The following is a 27,674-nucleotide window of genomic DNA, read 5'->3' on the forward strand; positions in this document are numbered from 1 at the left end:
GTCCTCTTTCTCCCTCTCTCTCTTCTTTTTCCTCTTCTTCCTTCCTCCCTGTGCGTGCCTGAAGGCCGACCCACGCGTTCGCACGTGTAGCCGGTGACGGGGTAATGCGTAAGTCCCCGCCCTGGGTAGACATGTAAGGCACGCGTGTACCCCCTGGTAAAGGCCAGGCCCGGGGAGGGGTGATTGCCTGTGCTGATACCTTCTGACCATGCCGATTGGTCCCTCCGTCTGTTTCTCGGGAGGTGTGACCTGAGGTGTGACCTGAGGTGTAAACATTCACCTAAGGCGGGAGTGCCCTCTGAGAGGGTCCCCACAAGGAAGGAGCGCGCCATTGGAGATGCTGGCAATCATGGGGGATTCCTCCGCAATGGATTCTACTCCATCTCTTTCGACTTCGACCCACAAACGGAAACGTGACCAGCCAACAGTGACAAAAGTACCACCGCCTGCCCCACAGTTCCTCGTAGTTTCTCGATCTGAGGACGGAAAGGATTTTTCCTCTGTCAACCCTTTCGTTATCCAGAAGGGCGTGGATGCCATCGCCGGATCTGTCAAATCTTGTACCAGGTTTCGTAACGGCACCTTATTACTAGAAACTGAGAGTGCCTTTCAGGCACAAAAACTGCATCGGGCCACCCTCCTGTACACGTTCCCTGTCCGGGTGGAGGCCCACCAAACTTTGAATTCGTCTCGTGGTGTAGTCTATACTAGCTCCCTCGACGGATTGACTGACGAGGAGCTTCAATCTTTCCTCGCTGAGCAGGGCGTGACGGCTGTCCATAGGGTCATGAAAAAGGTCAACAATGACCTTGTACCGACCCGGACACTTTCCTTGACCTTCGATAGTGTTAAGCTGCCCTCGCGCATCAAGGCGGGCTACGAGGTTATTTCTGTTCGCCCCTATGTCCCGACACCTACGCGCTGCTACCAGTGTCAGCGTTTCAATCACACTCGACAGTCTTGTTCCAATGCGGCTAAATGTGTCACTTGTGGCAGGGATGCCCATGAGGGTGACTGTCCACCTCCGTCTCCTCGTTGTGTGAACTGTCAGGGTGACCATGCCACATCCTCCCGCGACTGTCCTGTCTATAAGAAAGAACGCTGTATCCAAGAAATTCGGTCAAAGAGAAAGTGTCCACCTCGGCTGCTCGCAAGCTATTGGCTAGTAGGAAGCCCACGCTGCTCCCAGCAGGGAAATACAGTACTGTCCTCGCCTCTCCTCGGACTACCCGGGAGGTAGCAACCCAGACATGCGATCTGACCTTCAGCACCACGGTCGTCCATTCGGCCAGTGCTAAGATCGCGCGGTCGACGTCTCCTCTTCCTCCCATCACCCCACAGACACGAGCACCTTCCTCAGCATCTGCTAAGACGAAGACATCGAAGTCAGATGCACGGGCCTTCAAGAAGGAACCATCCCGTGCAGACTTCCTCCGTACATCGACCTCCCAGCCTTCGACTGGTACTTCCACTACACGTCCTTCCAAAAAGGCGCATAGGAAGCACAGTTCTCCTTCTCCGCCACGGCGCATTTCTTCTCCTGCGCCACCCAGCGGTTGCCGCCCCAGGCCGTCATCCGTTTCGCCTGGCCGCACCGCTGGTAGCCGTACATCTGGCCATTCACCGGCGGAGGAAGCTCCCCCTCCCGGCCATCCTCCCGAGATGGCCGATGACCCTATAGACCCAATGGATGATGACTGTCCGCCTACTGATAGCGGCGGCAGTGCTCGCTCGAAGCCAGGCCCTAAGCGGCCTTCGAGGTGACCCCTTCTTTCATCTTCCTTTCCTTCTTACGATGGCACTTATTCACTGGAATATTCGCAGCCTTCGCTCCAACCGAGAGGACTTGAAGTTGCTGCTCCGCTTGCACCGTCCGCTCGTCGTAGCCCTCCAGGAAATGAAGCTACGCCCATGCGATCAAATTGCCTTGGCACACTACACCTCTGTGCGTTTTGACCTACCCCCTGTGGTAGGTATCTCAGCTCATGGAGGGGTTATGTTGCTGGTCTGGGATGATATTTACTATGATCCCATCACGTTGCACACCGGCCTGCAGGCAGTTGCCATCCGCATTACTCTCCCCACTTTTACGTTTTCCTTTTGTACCGTTTACACTCCGTCATCTGCCGTTACCAGGGCAGACGTGATGCAACTTATTGCTCAGCTACCTGCACCATTTTTGTTAACTGGAGACTTCAATGCCTACCATCCCCTTTGGGGCTCTCCAGCATCCTGCCCGAGGGGCTCCTTGTTAGCAGACCTTTTCAACCAGCTCAATCTTGTCTGCCTCAATACTGGCGCCCCTACTTTTCTTTCGGACACATCTCACACCTATTCCCATTTAGACCTCTCTATATGTACTCCCCAACTTGCACGCCGGTTTGAGTGGTATGCACTTTCTGATACATATTCGAGCGACCACTTCCCGTGTGTTATCCATCTCCTGCAGCATACCCCCTCTCCGTGCTTCTCTAATTGGACCATCTCCAAGGCAGACTGGGGGCTCTTCTCTTCCAGGGCAACCTTTCAGGATCAAACCTTCACAAGCTGCGATCGTCAGGTAGCACACCTCACGGAAGTCATTCTCGCTGCTGCTGAATATTCCATCCCTCACCCTCCTTCTTCTCCACGTCGCGTACCGGTCCCTTGGTGGACCGCAGCATGTAGAGACGCTTTACGTGCTCGTCGACGTGCTTTACGCACCTTTAAACGCCACCCTACAGTGGCGAATTGTATTAATTATAAACGATTACGTGCTCAGTGTCGTCGTATTATTAAAGAAAGCAAGAAAGCCAGCTGGGCTGCTTTCACAAGCACCTTCAACAGTTCTACTCCTTCTTCTGTTGTCTGGGGTAGCCTGCGCCGGCTATCTGGCACTAAGGTCCACTCCCCAGTTTCTGGCTTGAAGGTCGCGAATGAAGTCCTTGTGGCCCCTGAGGCTGTCTCCAATGCCTTCGGCCGCTTTTTCGCCGAGGTTTCGAGCTCCGCTCATTACCACCCTGCCTTCCTCCCCCGCAAACAGGCAGAGGAGGCTAGGCCACCTGACTTCCGCTCCTCGAATTGTGAAAGTTATAATGCCCCATTCACCATGCGGGAACTCGAAAACGCACTTGGCCGATCACGGTCCTCTGCTCCAGCGCCAGATTCTATTCATATTCAGATGCTGAAGAACCTTTCTCCTGCGGGTAAAGGTTTTCTTCTTCGTACATACAATCGCATCTGGATTGAGGGACATGTTCCCGCATGCTGGCGCGAGTCTATTGTTGTCCCGATTCCTAAGCCGGGGAAGGACAAGCACTTGCCTTCCAGTTATCGACCTATCTCGCTTACCAGCTGTGTCTGTAAAGTGATGGAGCAAATGGTTAACTCTCGATTGGTTTGGCTGCTCGAGTCTCGACGCCTACTTACCAATGTACAATGTGGATTTCGTAGGCGCCGCTCTGCTGTTAACCATCTGGTTACCTTGTCGACCTTCATTATGAATAACTTCTTGCGGAAGCGCCCGACCGCGGCTGTGTTCTTTGATTTGGAGAAGGCTTACGACACCTGTTGGAAGGCGGGCATTCTCCGCACCATGCATACATGGGGCCTTCGCGGTCGCCTCCCTCTTTTTATTCGTTCCTTTTTAATGGATCGACAGTTCAGGGTACGTGTGGGTTCTGTCCTGTCCGACACCTTTCGCCAGGAGAATGGGGTGCCACAGGGCTCAGTTTTGAGCGTCGCTCTCTTCGCCATCGCGATCAATCCAATACTGGATTGCCTCCCAGCTGATGTATCAGGCTCCCTTTTCGTGGACGATTTTACCATCTGTTGCAGCGCGCAGTGTACACGTGTCCTGGAGCGCTGTCTTCAGCGTTCTCTTGACCGTCTTTACTCCTGGAGTGTCGCCAACGGTTTCCATTTTTCTGGTGAGAAAATGGTCTGTATGAACTTCTGGAGTTACAAACAGTTTCTTCCACCAGCATTAGATCTCAGTCCCATTGCTCTCCCATTCATGGAGAGAAACAAAGTTTTAGGTCTTACATTTGAAAGGAAACTTTGCTGGTCTCCACATGGGCCTTATTTGGCTGCTCGTTGAATCCATTCCCTAAATGTGCTCCGTGTTCTCAGTGGTACATCATGGGGAGCAGGTCGAATGGTCCTGCTTCGCTTATATCAGTCCATTGTCGGATCAAAGCTGGATTATGCGAGCATTGTCTACTCTTCTGCCCGGCCGTCCACCTTACACCGTCTAAACTCTATCCACCATTGGTGGTTACGTCTGGCGACTGGAGCATTCTACACCAGCCCTGTTGAGAGTCTGAATGCCGAAGCTGCAGCATTACCACCAAACTACCAGCACGATATGTTGCGTTGTCGGTACACCTGCCGACTTACGTCAATGCCCAACCACCCATCATATATCTGCTGCTTTGACGACTCTTTTGATTGCCAATATGGGCTGTATGTCTCCGCCCTGTTACCTCCAGGAGTTCACTTTCGTCACCTGCTTCAGCAACTTGATTTTACCCTCCCTACTACTTCTCGAGTGGGTGAAAGCCCGATGCCACCTTCGCTCCAGGCTCAGATTCGTGTTCACCTTGAACTCGGGTCGCTCCCAAAGGAGAACATCACGGATTCGATATACCATTTGAGGTTTTTTGAACTTTGTTTGAGGCCCACTAATAACGGCTTTATTTACACAGATGGCTCCAAGACTAATGCTGGCGTCGGATGTGCCTTTGTCATTGGGGATGATACCTTTCAGTATCTGCTCCTTGACCAGTGTTCAAGCTTTACAGCTGAGCTTTCTGCTCTCTATCAGGCTGTTCAGTATATCTTCCACCATTGTCATTCTGCCTATGCCATCTGCTCTGATTCTTTGAGCGCCATTCAGAGTCTCTGTGACTCATATTCGGACCACCCTCTCATGCAATGAATTCAATGGTCCCCTCAGTCGCTAGCTGATACCGGCACCCATATCCTTTTTGTTGTGGATTCCTGGCCACGTTGTGGTGCCTGGGAATGAAGCTGCTGATACTGCGGCCAAGCTCATATCCTTAGTTTCATTGCATTGACAGACATCTCCAAAGAGATCTGCGTCTTTGTAAGTACTCTCTGGTACTGCTCCCTTGAATTTTTCTACGATATTATTGCACTAACGTTTGTGACTGGGCGCTAATGACCTTAGTAGGTGAATGCCCTAAACACACAAAAAAAATAGACATGGCAATCCACCTGGTTTTCTTTATTGTTTGCAATTGTGATGTTTCTGCCTGTTCATTCATCCTGTTTGGTTTTAGGTCCCCACTTGAGTTTTGACCTCAACTTCAAAATCTCCTCTTTTTAGTGTGAGCCATTTGGGGAACAACTCCCTCCCTGGCGTCTGCTGTGAGGATTCCGTCTCCCTTCCCCCGGGTAGCCACCTTCTGCCCTGCTAGGTCACTGGCACACATAGCCAGTCTGTGTGATGGGAGTGTTATGTACCCATCGGGCTGAGTCCCCTGACAACACAGGAAGCACTCTCCTGATTCCTGAGTTGTTCACTCCCCATGTATGCCAAGGAGTGGTTGCTTGTGCTCTTGGAGCATCACAACTCCTGCCAATGGCCGCTGTGCTAGACAGACCTCGGTTTGGCTATGTAGCACCCTTGGGGAGAGCCGCTAGTCACACTGGCTGGTATTGGGGCAGATGCTTGACGCACGAAACATATGGAGCTGCAAAAATCTGGCCGATCTCAAACGGGTGCTTCTTCAAATGGTGAACAATCATTGAATGCTGCCTCATGTTACCCAGCAACCTCTCCTTCCCTCGCTACACCATGGGAGGAGGGCCAGGCTAGCCATCTTTGGATGAAACACTTACCCCATTACCTCATCTGTATGAGTAAATATGGGAACACATTCACTGCCACAATGCTATTGTTTTTTGTGGAAAATATTCAGGACAAAATTATTGATCAAAGCATTTTCTGCATCCCAATCGGCAGCTCTTTGCACCAGTGATCATCTTGACAATGTACCAGTGTATTACCCCTCACCAATCTCTGAATATGGTGCGGAGAGTGATTTTTCATTGGGATCTCGCCCTGCAAACTGATGATGAACTGTGGGCTAATCTGGAGAAGTGTGCGTTAATTTTGTTTGGCATGTGCATATGGGCCACAAACACAACTGCTCTGATACTGGTGCCTTCATTCTAGCTTTTGAGGGGGATACCCTCACAGAGAAGGTCAAGGTTATGTGCTACAATGGTGACGTGAAGCCATATGCCTATCCACCTGTGTGGTGCTTTCGGTGGCTGTGTTTTGGGCATATGTCATCCCGTTGCATGGCAGACGCTCTGTTTGCTGACTGTGGACACCCAGTCCAAGAGGGAAGCCCCTGTGTTCTGACACCTGTGTGTCACAAATGTACTGAAAGTGGCTCCCCTGACTAGCCAGATTTGCCAGGCATACAAGAGAGAAAGAAAATCCAAGAATACAAGTCTCCAGATCACCTGTCTTATGCTGAGGTTCACCAAAAGTATGTGACACTCCATCTAGTGTCACAGTCTTCAGCTTTCCTCTCTGTTACTTCATTTCCTCCACCTACCTCTTCCTTGCCCAGCCCCATCCCCCTATACCCTCTCCCTCCTCTTTCCCTGCTGTTGCCACAACCTCCTGTCTGGATCTGCTCCCTCTCACCAGCCAAAGTAGTAAGCCCATTTTTGGCACCTGTAAATGATCGGGCTCTCTCCCAAGACCCCTCTGCCCAGCATCTCTCAGGCTGTAAGACTCCTACAATCAGTCAGTCAGTCTGTGCATCCCAAGGTTACCTGCTCTCTTTCAGTTCTGGATCTTGCAGAAACCTGTACTCCCTCTGTGCTCTACCCTCCTCTGCCTCTGAAATAGGAGGAGGAGGAGGAGGAGGAGGAGGAGGAGGAGAAAATGAACAAGAAGAAAGATAAATCATAAGACAAGGTTCCAAAAGGTTTTGTGTGTGTGTGTGTGTGTGTGTGTGTGTGTGTGTGTGTGTGTGTGTAAGTAATCTGGATTCTGGCCACACAATCATCCACTGGAATTTTCATGGATACTATCATCACTTACCAGAAATGCAACATTTTGCCGGAATAGTGGTTAGAGTGCAAACGTCTCTGGCAATCACCATTTGCAGTGTCCACCTCCCTCCAGTTAGGATAAATCCTTACTTTGCACTATCTACCTTAATCCAACAATTCCCACAGCTGTTTCTCCTCCTTGGGGACTTATATGCCCACCATCCACTGTTGGAGAGTGACACTTCAATGGGTGGGGGTCTCCTATTTGACCAATTTATTAGGGACCTGAATTTGTGTTTCATCAATGAGGGGTCCCCTACCCTCTCGAATGCTCTTAATGGCACCTTTACCACTATCGATATCACGATCTCCTCTCTTGCCTTCGTGGCTTCCCTCCATTTGCCAGCCCGTAATGACGTTTGTGACAGTGACCACTTTCCAGTGATTCTATCGGTCCCCTGCCACCGCCTGGCAGACAGGACCCCAAGTCGAGTATTCCACAGGGCCAGTTGCCCTCTGTATACATCTGCTGCGCACTTCTACACCTCCCTGTCGAATTGCATTTGTGCAGTCTTGCGAGTCACCTCTGCCACTATTCTTCATGCTGCTGTCACTGCTGTCCCCCCTACCAACATGTCCCCTCATCATTGATCGGTACTTTGGAGTGCCAGGGATGTTACAGTCACTGTCCACACCCGCTGACAGGCACTGCGTCATTTTAAACGACACCTTTCACAGATGAACCTCTTCAGTTTTAAGTGCATTCGTGCTAAGGCTCACTACCTTATTGAGCAGCATAAAAAAGAATGCTGGGAGCACTGTGTGTGCTCTCTGCGGACGTATGCCTCTTGATTGCAGGTTTGGTCCGAGATCCGTAGTGCTCTGGGCTGCAAGTAACTGTCAGTTGTCCAGGACATTAACCTTAAAGGTGGTCTGTGGACCTCTTTGTATGATCACACTGAGTGATGAAGTGAACATTTCACTGAATGGGAATTCTTGCAGGCTCTTACCTCTTCACAGGACATCGCAGCTGGCCCAGATTATGTCCACAACCAGATGGTCTAGGATCTTCAACTGCATTAGGTTCACAGCTGCTTTTCTGTCACAGTATGGTTATCCCTGTCCTTAAAGCCAGGAAGAACCCAACGGCTCTCGACAGCTACCACCCAATTAATCTGACAAATGTACTACGTAAACTGCATGACAAGATGGTTAGCTTCAGATTATGTTGGGTAATCGAATCTCTGGGCCTTTTGTCCTAGTAACACTGTGGCTTCCAAGTGAGATGATCTCCAACTGACCATTTACTTGGATTGGAAAAAGCCATCTAACATGCTTTTACTCACTGTCAGCACCTTGTCATGGTCTTCTTTTCTCCTACATAAGGCACACAACATGGCTTGGTCCCATCACACTTTAGTTACCAACCATGACTGGGGCTTCCATGTTCCCCTTCAGATTCTTATCCATGAGTTTTTCTCTCAGCAGCTCTTTCGGGTTCAAGTTGGCACTGCCCTCAGCACCCCTGGAATTCAGGAGAATGGTATCCCACAGGGTTCTGTGGTAAGTGTCACACTCTTCCTCCTTACTGTCTATGGGCTTGTGACCTCTGTTGGACCTCTGGTTATTCTGGTGTTGTACGTCGATGATTTTTGCATCTGATGCAGCTCCCACTAAGTAGATCTGCTGAGTGCCGGCTCCAAAAATCATCCCATGGGCCTCTGTTGGGCTAACTCCTATGGATTCCAGTTTTCTCCCTCCATAATGTGGGTTATGCACTTTTATCGTTGACTCACAGTACACCCCATTTCAGAATTTTATTTAGGTGACCAGCTTCTTGATGTTGAAGCACAGTCCTGTTTCTTGGGCGTTATTTTTGATAACCAGCTGACATGGCTGCCCTACATTTGCCGCCTAAATACTGTATGTATATGGAAACTTAATGCTCTTCACGTCCTGGCCCTTGCATTTTGGGGTGCAGACTGTGTCACACTTCTCTCCATGTTTACTGTGACCTGGTCTTCTCCAGACTATATTGTGGTGGTCAGGTTTAAGTCTCAGCCACGCCTTCCACTTTGAATCTGCTTGACCCTCTTCACCATTGTGGGGTTCATCTGGCTATTGGTGCCTTTCTCACTAGTCCCATTGATAGTCTCCTCATAGAAGTGGGGATTCCCCCTCTACACATATGACTGAGCAAACGACTACTTTCTTAATCAGTCATCATTCACCAATTCCCTGACCATCCGATGTAACCTGCACTCTTCGCCAATGACGACTGTCTCCCTCCTGACACGGTCTTGCCGGTTGGCATGCGTATCACTTCCTTATGTTGGGATCCCCATCTCCACTCACTGTAATGCACCTCACATCATTCCTCACATACCCCTCCGACCCATGGATGGTAACAAGACCATGATCACTCCCCCATGGGAAGACCACCACACTTTTTTGCTTTTTTTCCAAGTTTTCACATTTGATCTAAACTTACATGCCTTTTACTGTGTGTGTTTACTCTTCATTATTTTATTATTTGACTCGCCTGACTAGGTCCATCCACTTTCATTGGACCCTGTTTCTTGTGTGTCTAACTTAGGAATCGTGGGACTGATGACATCCCCGTTTGGTCCCATAACCTCTCTCAATCAATCAAGTGAGATCCATCATCTAATGAAATTGGCTTCATCCCCATGCTGCTCCATTGAAGCTCACTGCATTTTCACCCACAGGTGGTTGCTCCTGCATGCTATTTCATTGAATCCATCACAGTTCAGCCCAGATGAACCAAAGTGTTAGTGTCCACAGACAGCAATTTAAATTGTCAATTTATATGAAGACCAGGAATTTAAAGGACTGTATAATTGTTCAGATCCAGTCAGATGGCAATGAATGGCAGTGTGTGTTTGGAAGCACTTACAATTGACAGTTAACACACACACGAATGAAAATACACATATTCACCCTTCAGTGTAAGAGGCGTGTGGGCTGACAGATGCTTGTGTAATCTACAAGCTAAGCTGTGAACACAGTGCCACGTTCTATTGCATGTGACAACCAACAAGCTGTATGTTTGCATGAAAGGAAACGGACAAATTGTGGCCGAGAGATAACTGGACCACCCTGCAGCACTGCACAGCCTTCTATTTCACAAGTACATGCACAGTCTTTTTTCTGCTCTTCTAATTCTTACATTTTCCTCACCCTTCCCCCCCCCCCCCCCCCCCCCTCCTCACCACTTCCTGGTCCAGCATTCTGACTGCACATAATTCCCCTGCCCTGTCCGTACCACATCACTGTATGCACCCACAACCATCACTTCAGTCACCCACATCTACCGTTCTATCACTTTCCCATCCTGTACCAGCTTCATCTCTCTCTTCACCACCCAGACTGCTTCACCCATCATGTGCAGTTGCTCACAGTCCACCTCGGAGGTCAGAGACAATGGTCATTCACAGGTGAGCTGTTTGTCTGAAGTTCACATGTTTGATAGTTTTTTTGTTGTGCCTGTGTACGACTTATCTCCACTCTGTGGAAAGTAGCAGTTTACTGATTTCATATTATTATTATCATTATTATGTCCTGGATTACTTCATTGTTTAAATATTTACATATGAATGTACTGACGTGTCTTGCTGTTTACAATAATTGATCATCTGTTTGCATTATGATACGGTAGTAAATGGAGATTCTGTAAAAATATATTTTGGGAAAATGTTGTTTGACTACTGTATCCAATGAAATGTGTAACTTCATCATTCTTAAATTTTTCAGCCAGTGTCTTGTTACATGAACAGAAATGAAATGCCTCCTCTTCCTCTTCAATTTCTTCTCACAAATTTTTATCTACTTCTCATCCTCCATTTGGCTCTCAGTTTGCTCCATTGTTATTGTAGCCGTGTTTATGAATTTTGATACTGCTTCTTTCACTACGTTTAGTTGTTGTTTCAATGTACAAAATAAATTGTAGAGAGACAGCTGTTACAATACTACTAAGAGCTGTCTCCTTTGTATGGGACAAAAATGTGTGCGTAATGTTGTTGAAAATCAATGGTTCACATCTGGATAACCTGTCTTATGCTTAGGGTCACAAAAAGTGAGTCACTCCATCCAGTGTCACTATTTTAGTTTCCATTGATTACAACTTGATTACTGTAAATAATTTATTATTATGAATGAATGTGGCATAAAGAAATAAGTTTCCAGTTTCAAATGAAACCCACTGCTCAATTCTGAAAGTATGAGTGAGACGTGGAAGGTCACAGCTTGTATTGAATCTCTTGCTAGCATGTGCTTGAGGCACTAGTAATGTATTTAAGCTGTGATTTTTTGCGCCCTCCCCCCCCCCCCCCCCCCCCCCCCACCTAGAGTGCTACAATTTACCAGCTTCAAAGAATGTGAGTTCTTTAGATATCCAAAGTAATTTGTAAGAAATCTGTCATTATGTATGCCTCAAAAACTCATTTCTTTGTTACTAGAACACAGTAATTGAATATGCAAAATTATTAGTTGTATGAAGCTAGTGAGTAACTGAATGGGGAAAAGTCAGTCTAGTAAAACCTTAGCGACACTTGCTTCATACATTTGCTGTAATATGAGGACGTTAGATTATTGCTCATGTACAAACTGAAAATGCAACAGTAGTTGAACATGTAAATGCTGTAGTTGAAAGTATTTCTCCCATGATTCTGTTCAGAGGAAAGATGTATAAAGACGAAAATCATATCAATTTACCTGATGACACTTGTTTTCAAGTAACACATAAGGCTCAGTGACAGCCGTTATCCTCACAAAACCTACCTCATTGTTAATGGAGGTAAACGATATCTTTGATGCCTCTTATTCTCTCTGCTGCTCAAGGAAACTACAGATTCTAAATTGCTTCTAAAGGAATTAAAAATGTGAATGTTTGCTACTTGACAAGGGTATTTTCAAACAATTTGAATATTCTGGGACATTGCTGACTTAAGTACTGGACAATTGGAAGAGTTAAAACAGTCACAGGTGTGATTTTTGGAAGTGCCTGGCTGAAAGAAATGACACCAGCTGAGCTGACTCTTTCAAAGAAACAGGAATTTTTCTTTCAAAACCTCAAGCAATTCCCAAATCTAGATTTACACCTTCAGGATTTACAATGCATCCAATTGCCACAAATTTCACCCATGATCCCTCTATCTTATTATCTGATTGAGGACAAAAGTGATTTTGAATTTTTTGTTAGCAAAAAAAGGAATACCAACAAAATGTTATGGTTCACAACAAAGACAAAATATTTCCCAAGCACAGGAACAAAACTTCGCAGCCTAATGAGGTTACCTGCTTGGAAAACTGACCAGGACTTAATGGTATGCAAGAGAAAGCAGCAGCAAATTTAAAGATTCATTATGATCTGAAGATAAAGAACATATATTTGTCCCGATTATGTGGGTTATCTGTAAAATGATAGTTGAATATTTCAATGCCATCTGGAAATTTTCATATGTTTTGCTTGTTTGATTATTTCTGTCTGTAAATGCTTACTGAATTTTTTATTACATTCAATAAGGGCAACTTCATGAATAACTCTTTGTAATTTACACCAGAAAAACTATGAAGTTCATAAATTACATTTCTTCCCCTTTACAGAGGAATAAATTGATTGTCTATAATCACAGAAGCATTTCCTTGAATACCTTAACTAAAGATTTGGAATCTACTGGCCTACAAGTTACTTACTTCATAATGTCAACTGTTGTGAAGTGTAGGCTGACGTTCAAGAGATTAATTATGAAGACTCAATACACAAAGAAGTGGGTTGCAGACATGCTAAGGAATGAGATATGCTTGAAGTTCTTCAAGGCTCTGGATAAAGCAATAAGAAATAGCTCATTTGGTAGAACAGTTGAAGAGGAACACTTGTCTCTAAAAAGTACAATCACAGAAGTTTAAAGGAAAACACAGGTACAAAGATGGTAACTGTGAAGAAACCATTGGTGACAGAAGAATTACTTCAGTTGATCAATAAAAGAAGGAAGCACAAAACTATTCAGGAAAATTTGGGAAGACAAAAATAAGTTGCTGAGGGATGAAATAAATAGCAACAGGGAAGCTAAGATGAAATAACTGCATGAAAAATGTGAAGAAATCGAAAAAGAAATGATGGTCAGAAGGACTAATTCAGTGTGTAGGAAAGTCAAAACAATGTTTGCTGAAATTAAAAGTGAGGGTGGTAACATTAAGAATGCAATGGGAAGGCCACTGATAAATTCAGGGAAGAGGGTAGATAGGTGGAAAAACTATTTTGAAGGCCTTTATGAAGGGGTAGATTTGCCAGATGTGGTAGAAGAAGCAGGAGTCTAGTTAAAAAAGATGGAGGATCCAGTAATAGAATCAGAATTTAAAAGGGCTTTGGAAAACTTAAGATGAAATAAGGCACAATGGGTAGATAACATTCCATCAGAATATCTAAAATCATTGGGGGAAGTGGCAACAAAACAATAATTCACGTTGGTGTGTAGAATGTATGCGTCCAGCAAAAAACGTCTGACTTTTGGAGAAACATCATCCATGCAATTCCAAAGACTCAAAGAGTTGAGAAGTGTGAGAATTATCACACAATCAGCTTAACAGGTCATGCATCCAACTTATTGACAAAAATAAGAATGGGTAAGAAAATTGAAGATTTATTAATTGTGATCAGTTTGACTATAGGAAAGGTAAATGCACAAGGGAGGAAATTCTGATGTTGTTCATAATGGAAGCAAGACTAAAGAAAAATGAAGACACATTCATATGATTTGTTGACCTGGAAGATGTGTTCAACGATGTAAAATGGTGCAAGATATTTGAAATTTTGAGGAAATTAAGGGTAAGCTATAGCAAGAGAGTGGTAATAGGATATTTACAAGAGCTAAGAGGGAATAATAAGTGAATAACCATGAACAAATGGCTTTGATTAAATACAGTGTAAGACAGGTATGTGGTCTTTCACCCCTACTGTTCAATCTGTACAGCATAGCAGCAATGATGAAAATTCAGGAATCTGATTAAAACTGAAGGTAAAAGTATATCAGTGATCAATCTAATGAGTACAGAATATGAATTGAGAGTAAATCTAAGGAAAGATGAAATTAATGAAAAGTAGCAGACATGAAAATAGTGAGAAACTTGAGAGTGAAATTGATGGTCACAAGGTTGATGAAGTTAAGTAATTCTACTACTTAGACAGCAAAACAGCCAATAGTGGATGAAGCAAAAGGACATCAAAAGGAGACTAGCTCTGGCTGAAAGGTGTTCTCTGGCCAAGAGGAGTCTACTGATATCAAACATAGTCCTTCATTTGAGGAAGAAAATTCTGAGAAAGTATGTTTGGAGCTCAGCCTTGTATGATAGTGAAACATGGGCTGCAGAAGAACCAGAACAAAAGAATCGCATTTGAGATTGTGCTGCAGATGAATGTTGAAAATTATGTGGGCCTGTAAGCTAAGGAATGAGGAGATAGGAAGATAGAATACATCCCATAAATAATTGATACATAGGTTGCAACTGTTACTCTGAGATTAAGATTTTGGATCAGAAGAGGAATTCATGGTGGGCCACATCAGGCCAGTCAGAAAACTGATGACGAAAAAAAAGTCAACAGTTACAGAAAGGATAGAGTGATGCTTATCATAAACATGACACATCGCCAAGAGCAAAATGGAGCACCATGCAGATGAACATAACCTACCAAGTTTCAATGGCTGCTTCACAGCCCAGGCCACCTGGTTTGTCCCCACCTCCACCACCACCACCACAAGCATTTCTGAACTGTGAATCTGGGTGCTATCCTTAAAACACATTCACTGCTCCAGAAATCATCCTGACCTCAACCTGTGGTAATCATTTGTCCCTACATCCTTCACCCAAAATTTCACACAGCATGCATGATCAGAATCTTTGTGGGTATGCATCTAGTAGGTAATTCTGTTGAAATATTGAGTTCAGAGTCTGTTCTGAGGTTCTGTAATGCATGGACGTCAATGAGATAGTGTGGTAGTTTTGTTAAACACTTCTGGTATCCTTTTTGTAGATAGGTATGTCCTGTGCTTCTTTCCAATCACTGGGCACAGTTAGCTCAAGATATCTACAGTGTAATGTATTACAGTGAAAACAGGATTTGACTGAGGTATAAATTGAATATAGGATATTACAAGGATTTCTTCATGCCCTTAATCCTTGTTCAATGTCACTGATTTTAGCTGTTTCTCAATGAAAATGACACTAATATCTACATCACTCATCTTTGCAGTGGCGTGAAAGGGAAACCGAAGCATTTCTTCTGTATTTTCCTTTGTAATGGAAAGATATATGTAGTGAGAATTATTAAAGCACTGTGGAAGGAAGAATAGGATATCTGGTCAGGGCATTTCAGTGCTGTCAACACAAAATTAAGTAGGGGTAATCATGGAATAGGTAAAAAATTAACAATAATAATAATAAGAATAAGAAGAAGAAAAAGAAGAAATGTAAGTTACCATAAAAAATTGTTGTATCTGGGAACACTGAAAAGTTCTAATTTATCTGATGGTGAGATTGAATTTTGACACTACATTTTAAACTTACATTTTGAGGGACAGATGTGATAGTGGACCAGAATTTGTTATGAAATGTAGATTAAAAGTGCAAAATCATACTGAATCTATAAACAGATAGAACATTATCTCTGTAAGGTTAGTTTTTGTTCTACAGAAATATCAGTTCTGACTTTAGAATTTGCCCATCCAAATAGCTTGAAGAAAAGCAAACCCATATTTATATCATTCATAGATTTTGAGGAAGATGAATTAAGAAGTTATTCTTTCCAATATCTATACATGAATGGAATATGAAAAAATCCTGAACAATTCTTAGAATGGAAACTACACCGTACCATGCACTACACTGCAGACTATGGATGCATTTGTGGAATATAAGGTTGTGTGATGCTGGACTGGGAACAGGGAAACAGTTAAGTAGGTGCAGGATGCACCAGGAGGTTTATGGGAACATAGGAACCCACCCTGCAATATATCCTATCCCTACAGTTCTAAAAAGCTGATGTTGGTAGGAAGCACATCGGTGGATGCAGTCATTAAGACACAATTTTGGACAGTGCTCTCAACAACTGTGAGGCCCTGTTGTTTTTTCAGGACACTTTGTTGGTGACCATTCAGGCAGACAGACAGCTTGTCTGTGGTCTTGCCCAAGTAGAATGCAGCACAGTGTTTGCAGCTTAGATTGTATATCACATGGCTTGTTTCACAGGTAGCCCTGCATTTTATGGGATAGTTGATGCTTCTGACAGGACTGGTGATGGTGGTGGAGGAGGATGTATGAGACATCTTGGTCTGTTATAGGAATATGAGCCATCAGACAAGGGGTTGGGAACAGGGGTTGTGTAGCGATGGACGAAGTTATTGTGTAGTTTTAGTGGGTGGCAGAATACCACTGTGGCAAGTGTAGGAGGGATAGTGGGTAGGACATGTCTCATTTCAGGCCACGTTCATAAATCTTGTTGGAGAATATGATTCAGTTGATCCATTCCTGGGTGGTAGTAACATGGAGAACACTCCTCTGTGGCCAGATGGTGGGGCTAACTGGGGGTGATGGGATGACTGGAGAGATGAGTCCCAGGAGATTTCTCCTGTCACCCATCATCTCCTGAAGTCCCACTGCCGAGCTGCAGAGGAGCATTACCCTCATGACTCATTATGACCCAGGACTGTAGAATCTGAATCATATTCTCTGCTAGGGTTTCAACTACCTCTTTTTGTGGCCTGAAATGAGGAATGACCTACCCACTATCGTTCCCACTCCTCAAACAGTGTCATGCTGCTGTCCACTGAACCCACACAATATCTTCATTCATCCCTTTAAAATGCCTGCTCATATTCCCTTGTATGTTTTGCCATATCCCTGTAATAGACCATGATGCAAATCCTGGCCCATACATCCACCACCACCACCACCACCACCACCACCACCACCACCTAGACCAGACCAATCACAAAATCACCTACCTCATCAAGAGGCAAGGCTACCTATGCGACAAGTCACATGATTTACAAGCTAAGCTGCCACCACTCTGATGCATTCTACATGGGCATGACAACCGAGAAGCTGTATTTCCATACGAATGGCCACTGAGAAACTGTTGCTGAGAGACAGGTAGACCACCCCATTGTCGGGCATGCTGCCTGACACAATGTTCTTCCATGAAATGACTGCTTCACGGCCTGTGTCATCTGCATTATTGATACTAACACCAGCTTTTCTGAACTGCTGAGGAGCAAACTTCCCTACATTGTACCCTACATTGCCTCAACCTTGGTTCATTAGTCATTTTCCTTGAGTTGCCTAACCCCTTCCCAGTTCAGAACCAATGATGCTAGCAGCCAACAAAGTGGTTGCAGTAACAATTTCTGCTGACATGGCATGATTTAATCATGTATGTTGGAAAAGCCTCTGGTTTATGAGGTGTGAAGAGAAGGTAACCATACACTTAATGCTGTTGGGAGTATGGTTGCTTAGAAGCCAGGCCTGCTGATGTTCTACCACTCATATATGTTTGCCTGTTTTGGGTAACACTTTTGATTTTATCTCTTGGCATATTACATCTGATGCTCACATTTCTGGCTAGTGTGTCATTTCAATTGTTTCAGTTCTTCAAAAAGCTTGAATTCTTCCTGTTGGCAACTTGTTATACGCTGGATTGGGTGTCATGTTGTCCCCTTGTTTTTGACTTAATGCATCTGAACCTGCACCTTGAGAATGAGTTGTAAAACTGGTGACAAATGTGTCTTGTGCATCCATTGATCCAGTTGCATCATCTTGGGGAACCAGTTTATGTAATTATGGTCGCTGCTGCAGCTGCAGCTGCAGCAGCAGCAGCAGCAGCAGCAGCAGCACAAACTGCTGCAGCAACTACAGTAACAACATGCTGAAGTGTTGACCTCCTGCAAATGTTGCAAATTTTGAGAGCAACTGCAGCAACATGTCACTGACACCAGGAACCTTCCTATTTCCCTAACCCATCCTACCTCTTGGTCATTTTGGCATAGTTATGGACAAGTAGAATAGCTGCATGAAGTGGATAAAAAGTTATTGATGCTGTATACAGGGTGTCCCATTTATCTTGACCAGTTCGAGTAACTGTTTGTCCAGATGCAAATTACAAAATGTTTAAAGTAAATGTTCTTTAGCTGTCAGAGGGACATCAATTAGCATGATTGCCTGTGTTGTAGCTTTGTTTTTTACAAAGATATGAACAGTGGAATGACTCTTTTAAATGGCACACTGTATATTTTATTCAGTACTGAATTTTTTCTCCTGAAGACCTATTCAAAAATGTATCACAATTTACCATTCACTGAAACACAAAATTATTAATTACATAACACAACACTGATGATGTCACTCCCAGTGCTTAGTGGAGATACTCATGGTAATGGAACACATCCACGTGCTGACGTTGACAGAGGACAAATGTAAAAATAAGTAAAATTCACACCCGTCATTCCATCAACCACTGCTGTTGGAGTTTTGCGAGTAGATTGTACACCAACAAAGAGAAGTTAGAAATGCTACTCACCTATGGGGAGTGTAAGTTAGCAGAACAATAATTGCAATACTGTTCTTTTATAAGGGTACATTTAGTATGGTACTTTAATCCTTTTAAATACTGATGTGTAGAGTACACATACAGTAAAGGCTATCCTTCATACAGACTGCATTGTCGTAACATTTCTTTTATTGTTGTCGTTGTCATTGAAGGTAGGCGAAATGCTACACAGGTAGTGGAACTGTACAGATAGTGATATCCTGATAAGAACCCACCTTCCTGGCATATATTTTCTCGTTTTGTTGCGATGCTTCAGGAAATGGGAAGAGTCGACCCACAACAATGCAATCATCATTGAACTTCCACATAGGAAGCTGCCTAAGTCACTGTTCTCACTTTTATTTCTATGAATCCACATGTGCGCACATGACAGCTTGAACATGATATTGGCATTCCTAAAACCAGTGTACATCATATTCTTACACATCACAATTTCCATCCTTAGCATGCACACCTACGTCAGGAACTACATGGGAATGATTTCCAGAATCATGTACAGTTCTGTCAGTGGGCACAGCAGCAAATCATCAACAAACCAAACCCTTTCTCCAATATTCTATTTACCGATGAATGTTCCTTCTCAAAAAAAGGACATGTAAATATAGGGAACATGCATTATTGGTCCAGCATCAACCCCCATTGGCTTAGATAGGTGGAACATCAGTGTCAATGTAGAGTTAATATCTGGTGTGGGATGCTTGGTACTACAATTATTGACCCTTATTTCATTAACGGTAGTCAAAATGGAACAGCGTATACCAGCTTCCTGAGATGAATTCTTCCTCCACTTCTGGATGAAGTGCTGCTAAGGACCAGAATGCTTATGTGGTATGAACATGATGGATGTCTAGCACATAATGTCTTGCATGCACGTAGTGTTCTGAATCGAAGGTATCTTGCCAGATGGATTGGTCGAGGAGGAACAGTTACTTGGCATGCTAGGTCTCCTGATTTAAATCGTCCAGACGTTTCCTTTGGTGATGCATTAAGGATGTTGTCTATGGCTATATTCCAACAACTCCAGAGAATAGCCAGGAACGTATTGAGCTTGCTTGTAATTCTCTTTAGCACAAACACTGGAAGCAGTAAATAATTCTTCCATTCAATGAGTGTGCCAGTGTATCGGTGTCCAGGGTCACCACTTTGAGCACCTCTGAATGTTCTTCTCCTGAGCAATGGTACAGAAGAGTCAAAGCTTATGTTATGTGTTTACTTGGTTTTCATTTGTTTTCTGACAACTCCAGGAAGTGGAAGAGTTTGTGATCCTGGGCACAAAGTCATTGTTGTGTTACGTAATTAATAATTTTGTGTTTCAATGAATGGTATAATGTGATACATTTTTGAATAGCTCTTTAGGAGAGGAAGTGAATTACTGGATAAAAAATACAGCCATGTAAAAATCATAGTGCTGTGGTTCATCTGTAGAGGAGACCGCTTATAAAATGCTAATACAACCTATTCTTGAGTACTGCTCGAGAGTTTGGGATCCCTATCAGGTCAGATTGAGGGAGGACATAGAAGCAATTCAGAGGCAGCCTGCTAGATTTGTTACTGGTAGGTTTGATCATCATGAGAGTGTTACAGAAATGTTTCAGGAACTCGGGTGGAGTCTCTAGAGGAAATGAGTTGTTTTCTTCGTGAATCGCTACTCAGGAAATTTAGAGAACCAGCATTTGAGGCTGACTGTAGTACAATTTTACTGCTGCCATCCTACATTTCGCGGAAAGACCACTAAGATGAGATGAGAGAGATTAGGGCTCGTACAGAGGCATATAGCAGTAATTTTTCCCTCATTCTGTTTGGGAGTGGAACAGGGAGAGAAGATGCTGGTTGTGGTACAAGGTACCCTCCACATGCCATATGGTGGATTGTGGAGTGTGTATGTAGATGTAGATCTCCAGGTCGAGGACACCTTCCTGGGTGAGTTTTCCACCATACATTATACAGTGTCGATTTGGGCGTCGAAGAAGACCACACACATCTTTGCATTTGATATCCAGCATGGTAGGCAGTCGGTTCTGGTGGGGCTGCATTGTGGCGTGTTGGTTGTAGCCCCCTGACCACAAAGGGATCACTCTGCTGATGCCTGCACCATTAACTCCACACATATGCCAAGGGGTAGATGCCCATCCCCCTGGGGCACCAGGGCTCCCAGCCATGGCCATCCTGCCAGGTAGCCTTTTCTGCGGCTGTGCGGCACCTGTGGGGGAGCCCCTGGTCGGTGTGGGTGGCATCAGGGCTGGAAACATGTGACGAAGCATGCTCCATGTCATGCTGGTAGTGGAACACCAGCAGTCTTTAAGAGATCACGAGTTCAATACAAATCACAGAAGTACAAGCTCAAATAATTACCATCGCTGGCCACACCATGGGAGGAATGTCTGGGTAAGGCTGGAAGCGGACCTTATTTGCCCCAGTACCTTGTATGTTCAAGACCTGATGGGGAATCTTTCATGACGATGAAGCCTTAGTTTTTTGTTGAGCATTTAGAGGACAAGTTTGGGGAGGTGGAGGGCTTGTCCAAAATGAGATCTGCGTCAGTCTTGATTAAATCATCATTCTCTACCCTGTCACGGGAATAACTCACCTGTGACAAGCTGGGGGCTGTTTCTGTAACCATCATGCCCCATAATAGCTTAAATATGGTTCAGGGTATCATATTTCACAGAGCCCTTCTTTTGCAGTCCGATGATGAGGTGCACGCCAATTTAGAGCAGTTAGGTGTACATTTCATCTGGCATGTCCACAAGGTTCTGAACAATAATGACGTTGCCAACACTGCCTTCATCTTGGAGTTTGAGGGTGATACATTGCCATAAAAGGTCGAGGTGATGATCTACCAGTGTGATGTAAAGCCTTGCATACCTCCAACAATGCAGTGCTTTAAGTGCAGGAAGTTTGGCCATATGTCTTCCCACTGTACTTCCAGTGTCACATGTCGAGATTCTGGACACCAGTCACATCCCAATACTTCATGTGCCCCGCCTCCCATCTGTGTCAAATGTGGAGGGCACCATTTGCCTTACTTGCCTGACTGCAGGATTCTCGAGAAAGAAAGGACTGACTTAAACTGAAGCCACGAGAAAATTTGAATGCCTGCATCCTTTGTGTGTCAGTTCTTACGCTGCTGCTACAACAGTTGTGGCACCATCAGCTCTGCCAACCCATGTCACATCTCAGAGTCAGAAGACTACACCTGCCCCCTTGATGGTACGGGCCATTTCCCTACTTGTTGCTCCTGCACCACCCAACCACCTACTTTGGGAGCAACAGCAACACCCCACGCCCCCCCCCCCCCCCCTCCAGAAACGTCCACGGCCACTTCTAATCTGGAGAAGCATAAATATTCTTTGACTTCTCTCGCTATGAAGGGGTCCCTTGTGTCACTACCTTCTCAGGTATCGTCTGGTGGGAAAGATGACACCTGCCAATGGCTTAAGAGCCCCAAAGCAGCTGGTCATAGGGCTTCACCCTCATCCTCAGTCCCAGAGACAGAGCCAGTGAAGTACTCTGAGCCAGGGAAACTCAAGCAACAGCGAGAGAAATCAAAAAAGAAATCGCCTAAGACAAAGGAAATTGCAGTGGCACCCACACCACCGCTACCTAAAAGTTCTGTGACTGAGGATGGGGTCAGCATTTTGGCATACACTGAGGACCTAGAGATCGCCAGACACTCAGAGACAATGGACATAGACTGTTCAGGCAATAAATCAGTGGTAGCAGGTGACTGAGATGTAAACTGCCTCATTGAATGTTCCATGCCTTCCCAGTCTCATGATGTCATCCTCCTGTGGAATTGCGGCGGTTTTTTCCATCGCCTGGCTGAGGTACAGCAACTGTTAAGCTTTCACCTGCTATCTGTATTGCCCTCGAAGAACTCTGGTTCTCAGAAATGCGGATCCCTGCCCGTCTCGGCTATAAGGGATATTACAGGAATCGTAGCGACTGTAATCGAGGGACAGGTGGAGTTTGCGTTTGTGTCTTAAATTCGGTGTGTATTGAACATGTGCTTCAAATAGCTCTTGAAGCTGTGACTCAGAATAAGGACGGTGCAGGAAATAACTTTCTGCAGTGTATATCTTACTCCAGATGGTGTAGTATCCCTGAATGTATTAGCTGGAATGCTTGGTCAACTCCCTAAACCTTTCCTACTTCTGGAGGGTTTTAATGCCGATAACCCCTTGTGGAGTGTTACCATGCCTACTGGCCATGGCAGAGATGTTGAAACTTTACTGCCACAATTCGACCTCTGCCTCTTAAATACTGGGGCCGCAACACATTTCAGTGTGGCTTGTGGTAGTTACTCACCCACTCATTTATCAATTTGCAGCCCAGGACTTCTCCCATCTATCCACTGTGTAGTAGCGACCACTTCCCCATCTTCCTGTCACTGTCCCAGCGTCAGGCACATGGATGCATGCCCAGATGGGCTTTGAGCAGAGCGGACTGGGGAACTTTAACCTCTGCTTTCATCGCTGTATCTCCCCTACACCATAACATGGAATTGATGGTTAAGCAGGTGACTAGCACAAATGTTTCTGCAACAGAAAATGTGGTCCCTCACTCTTTAGGGTACCTGAGGCATAAGGCAGTCCCTTGGAGGTCGACGGAAGTCGCTGAAACAATTAAGAAGCATCAGTGATCTCTACAGCTGCGGAAGTGGCACACTACCCTGGAGCACCTCACAGCATTTAAATGGCTTTGTGCACATGTTTGCTACCTTATCAAACAATGGAAGAAGGAGTGTTGGGAGAGATATGTCTCCACCATTGTGTGTCACACGGCACCTTCACAAATAGGGGCAGAGATCAAACGTCTTTTCGGGTAACAGGCCCCACCAGCTGTCCCCGATGTTCCTATAAATTTCTAGTTATGTACTGATGCAAGCGTGGTTCGCAGGTTCTGTGCCGAGCAACTATCATTCCAGCTTTTCACACATGCAAACATCAGCTGGAGGGGAACGTCCTCTCATTCACTACAGGCTGTAGTGAATCCTGTAACGCCCAATTTACAGAGTGTGAGCTCCTCAGTGAGTGCCCTTGCGCATTGTCTCGACAGAGCTTCTGGGCCTGATCGCATCCACAGCCAGATGATTAAACATCTCTCATCTGACTAAAAGCTTGTCATCTTCAATGGCCCTGGTGCGATGGCATCTTTCCATCGCATTGGCGGGAGAGCACCATTATTTTGGTCCTCATAGCCAGTAAAAACCCTCTTGATGTGGATAGCTATCGGCCCATTGGCCTCACCAACGTTGTTTGTGAGCTGCTGGAATTTATGGTTTGTCGGCAGTTGGGTTGGGTCCTGGTTGTTTCCTGGAGTCACGTGGCTTGCTGGCTCCATGTCAGGGTGGCTTCTGCCAGTGTCGCTCTAGCACAGATAATCTTGTTTTCATTGAGTCTGCCATCCGAACAGCCTTTTCCAGACAGCAACACTTGATTACTGTCCTTATTGACTTCTGTAAAGCATACAACATGACTTGGCAATGTCATATCCTTGCCATGTCTGAGTGGGGTCTCCGGGGATCACTCCCAATTTTTATCCCAAACTTCCTATCGTTCCGTACTTTTGATGTCCAAGTTGGTGACTCCCATAGATCCATCCATATCCAGGAGAATGGAGTCCTGCAGGGCTCTGTATTGAGTGACTCTCTAGTTTTAGTGGTCATTAATGGTCTAGCAGCGGCTGTCAGCCCTCCATCTCACATTCTCGGTATGCGGATGACCTGCATTTCATATTGCTGCTCCACTAATGTTATTGCTGAGTGGTGCCTCCAGTGAACCACATAATGCACAGCCATGCGCTCTTGCTAATGGCTTCCAGTGTTCAGCAGCATAGTCATATGTCATGCATTTCTGTCGGTGTCATACCATACATCCAGAACCTGCACTTTACCTTAATGATGATCCACTCACTGTAGTGGAGACATATCAATTCCTAGGACTGGTTATTGACGCTCGATTGATTTGGCTCCCTCATCTTCATCAGCTTAAGCAGAAGTGCTGGCATCACCTCAATGCCCTCCATTGCCTGAGCAACACAAATTGGGGTACAGATCGCTGTACACGGCTGCAGCTCTGCAGAGTCCTTGTCCAATCCTGAATTCATAATAGGAGAGTGGTTTATGGTTTGGCAGTGCCTTCAGCATTGCATTTACGCGACCTTGTGCACCACTGTAGGGTTTGAATAGCGACGGGATCCCTTAGGACGACTCGGTGACTAGTGCACTGGTGGAGGCTGGTTTCCATCCACTGCAGATCACACGTGCAACTGCTCACCAGTTATGCAGAACACATTAATAATTCCCCTGAGCATCCAAATTACCGTCTCCTATTGCAGTCCATCTCCCGCATCAGTGGCCCAGATCAGGGTTTACGATAGCAGTTCGCATACGGTTTCTTCTCTTTGAACTGGAGTCCTTCCCTTTACCACCTCTACTTGCGGAATGTTCATGTATGCCTCCTTTGTGTATGTCTTGGCCGCAGCTTCGTGTGGACCTTTTGCGTGACCCTAAGTGTTCCATTAACCCCACCACTCTCTGCTGTCACTTCCTCTCGATTCTTGTCGTGTTTCATGGCTGTGAAGTGGTTTTCACTGACGGCGCAGTGGCTGATGGACACATATGCATTGCATCTGATGATGTAAGACATATTGAGCAGCATTCCTTGCCAGTTGGCTGCAGTGTTTTCACTGCAGGGCTGGTGGCCACATCTCATGCTCTTGAGTACATCCACTCATGCCCTGGCGAGTCAGTTCTCCTGTGTACTGACTCATTGAGCAGTCTACAGGCTATCGTCCAGTGCTACCCTCACCACCCTCTGGTAACATCCATTCAGCAGTCCATCTATGCCTTGGAACAGACTCGCTGTTCGATAGTGTTTGTGTAGACTGCAGTACATGTTGGAATCCTGGGCAACGAACTTGCTGACATGCTGGCCAGACAGGCAATGTAGAAACTTCTTCTGGAGATAGGCTTCTCCAAAGCTGAAATACGTTATGCCTTACATCACAGGGTTTTCCGGCATTTTGAGACGGAATGGCATAACAGCATGTACAACAAACTGCATGTCATTAAGGAGACTATAAATATTTGGAAGTGTTCCATGCAAGCCTCTTGCAGGGAATCGGCTGTCTTCTGCCGGCTCAGCATTGGCCATATGTAGCTAACACATGGTCACCTACACCGTCTCGGGAACCCACCTCAGTGTTGCTGTTGCTCCCAAATGACAGTTGCCCACCTCTTGCTGGACTGCCCACTTTTAGCCCCTCTGTGACAGACTTTTAACTTTTCCAGTACCCTGCCTTTGTTGTTGGGCGAGAATGCCTCCACTGCAGTTTTTGTTTACGTTATATTCGTGAGAGTGTGTTTCATAATTCAGTGTAGGTTTTAGTGCATGTATTTTGTTGGTCTCTGTCCTCCACCCTAGTGCTTTTAGGGTGGAGGTTTTAATGTATTACAGAGTGGCTGACTTTCCCTTTTTATTCTTGTTGTTGGTCAGCCACTGTAATCTGCTTTAATGTTTTACTGTCTTTTGTTTCTAGCGTATTTCTGTTTCTTTTCTGTACCCTTTTTTTTCTCTTAGTATTCGTTGCCGCCTCTTCACTGTTTTGGCTTTTCCTTTCTTTCTGTTTTGTGTTATATGTTTCATCCATTTTATCCTCACACTTCCGGCATTATTTTATTAGGACCAAGTGACCGATGACCTTGTAGTTTGGCTCCTTCTCCTGCTTCTAAACCAACCAACCAATCCTTTTTTCCACGAACAATATGAGACTGGAATAGAAGGGAGAACCGATAGAGGTACTCAAAGTACCCTCTGCCACACACCGTCAGGTGGCTTGCCGAGTATGGATGTAGATGTAGATGTAGATGTAGATGTAGATGTAGATGTAGATGTAGATGTAGATGTAGATCCAACCGACCATCTTTGCTGTCCCCATTAACACTTCCATGATCTGTTTTCCCACAGGCATATCCAACTTCCTTATTGGTCAATGACTTAGCTATCTTAAGCAGTTCTCCATGGACTTGTATCCTTGTGTGGCATCCTTGGTAATGTCTTGATCCTCTACTTGTGCAGGATCAAAAATTGTTTTTGCTTTTCTATTGAAAAAACAGTTTGTATGAATTTCTAGTGTCACAGTGGGTTTCTTCCACTATCGTTACATCTTCCATTTATACCAATCCCATGTCCATTTGAAACTAGACTATATGGGTTTCATTTATTCATGGTCAGAACACAGTCTACTGTTGTGGAGTATGTTGGGCCACTGGCAACCTTTACACTAGTCTGGTTGAGAGCTTCTATGCAGAAGCTGCCTAACTGGAACTGTCCTATGGGCATGATCTTCTCCTCAGTGGATATGATTGCCATTTGTTGTGTTGTGCCCAGCCACCCATCTTGTGCCCTTTATTTTGATGCCTTCTTCAACTGCCAGTACAGGCCACATTTTTCTCGTATTACCTTCCAGAGTTCGCTTTTGGCTACTGCTCCAACAGCTTAGCTTCGTGCTGTCTGCCACATTCCTGTTTGGTGTGAGCCCTTCACCACTTTCGCTTCATGTAGCTGCCCGTGTTTATCTTGGGCTTCAAAGTATTTTCCTCTGGAGGCAAATGGATTTGATCTATTGCTGTTAGCTCCTCAACCTTTGCACCCAATTTAGTGGTAGCATATTGATGTAGACTGACGACTCACAGTCCATGGTGTTTGGTGTGCCTTATCGTTGGCACTGACCATTTTTGGTACAATCTTCTTGCAAACTGCTAGATTTTTAAAGCAGAGCTCTTTGCGCTCTTTCGGACCACCTAGTACATCTGACAATATACACCTTTTAATTGTGTCATATACTCCAATTCTCTCACAAGCCTTCAGATCCTCATTGTGCTGGAAGAGTCCAAGAAAGCTTACAGTTGTTGTTTTTGAGGGAGCCACTATGATTTTCTTGTGGGTTCCTCGTCACATTGTTCTCATGTGTGACAAGACTGCAGTCCTACCTCAACCTGCCAGCTCTTCCATTGATTCAGATGATCTTCTTG

This window comes from Schistocerca piceifrons, chromosome 2 (genome assembly GCF_021461385.2).
Source record: "Schistocerca piceifrons isolate TAMUIC-IGC-003096 chromosome 2, iqSchPice1.1, whole genome shotgun sequence".
Taxonomy (NCBI): Eukaryota; Metazoa; Arthropoda; class Insecta; order Orthoptera; family Acrididae; genus Schistocerca; species Schistocerca piceifrons.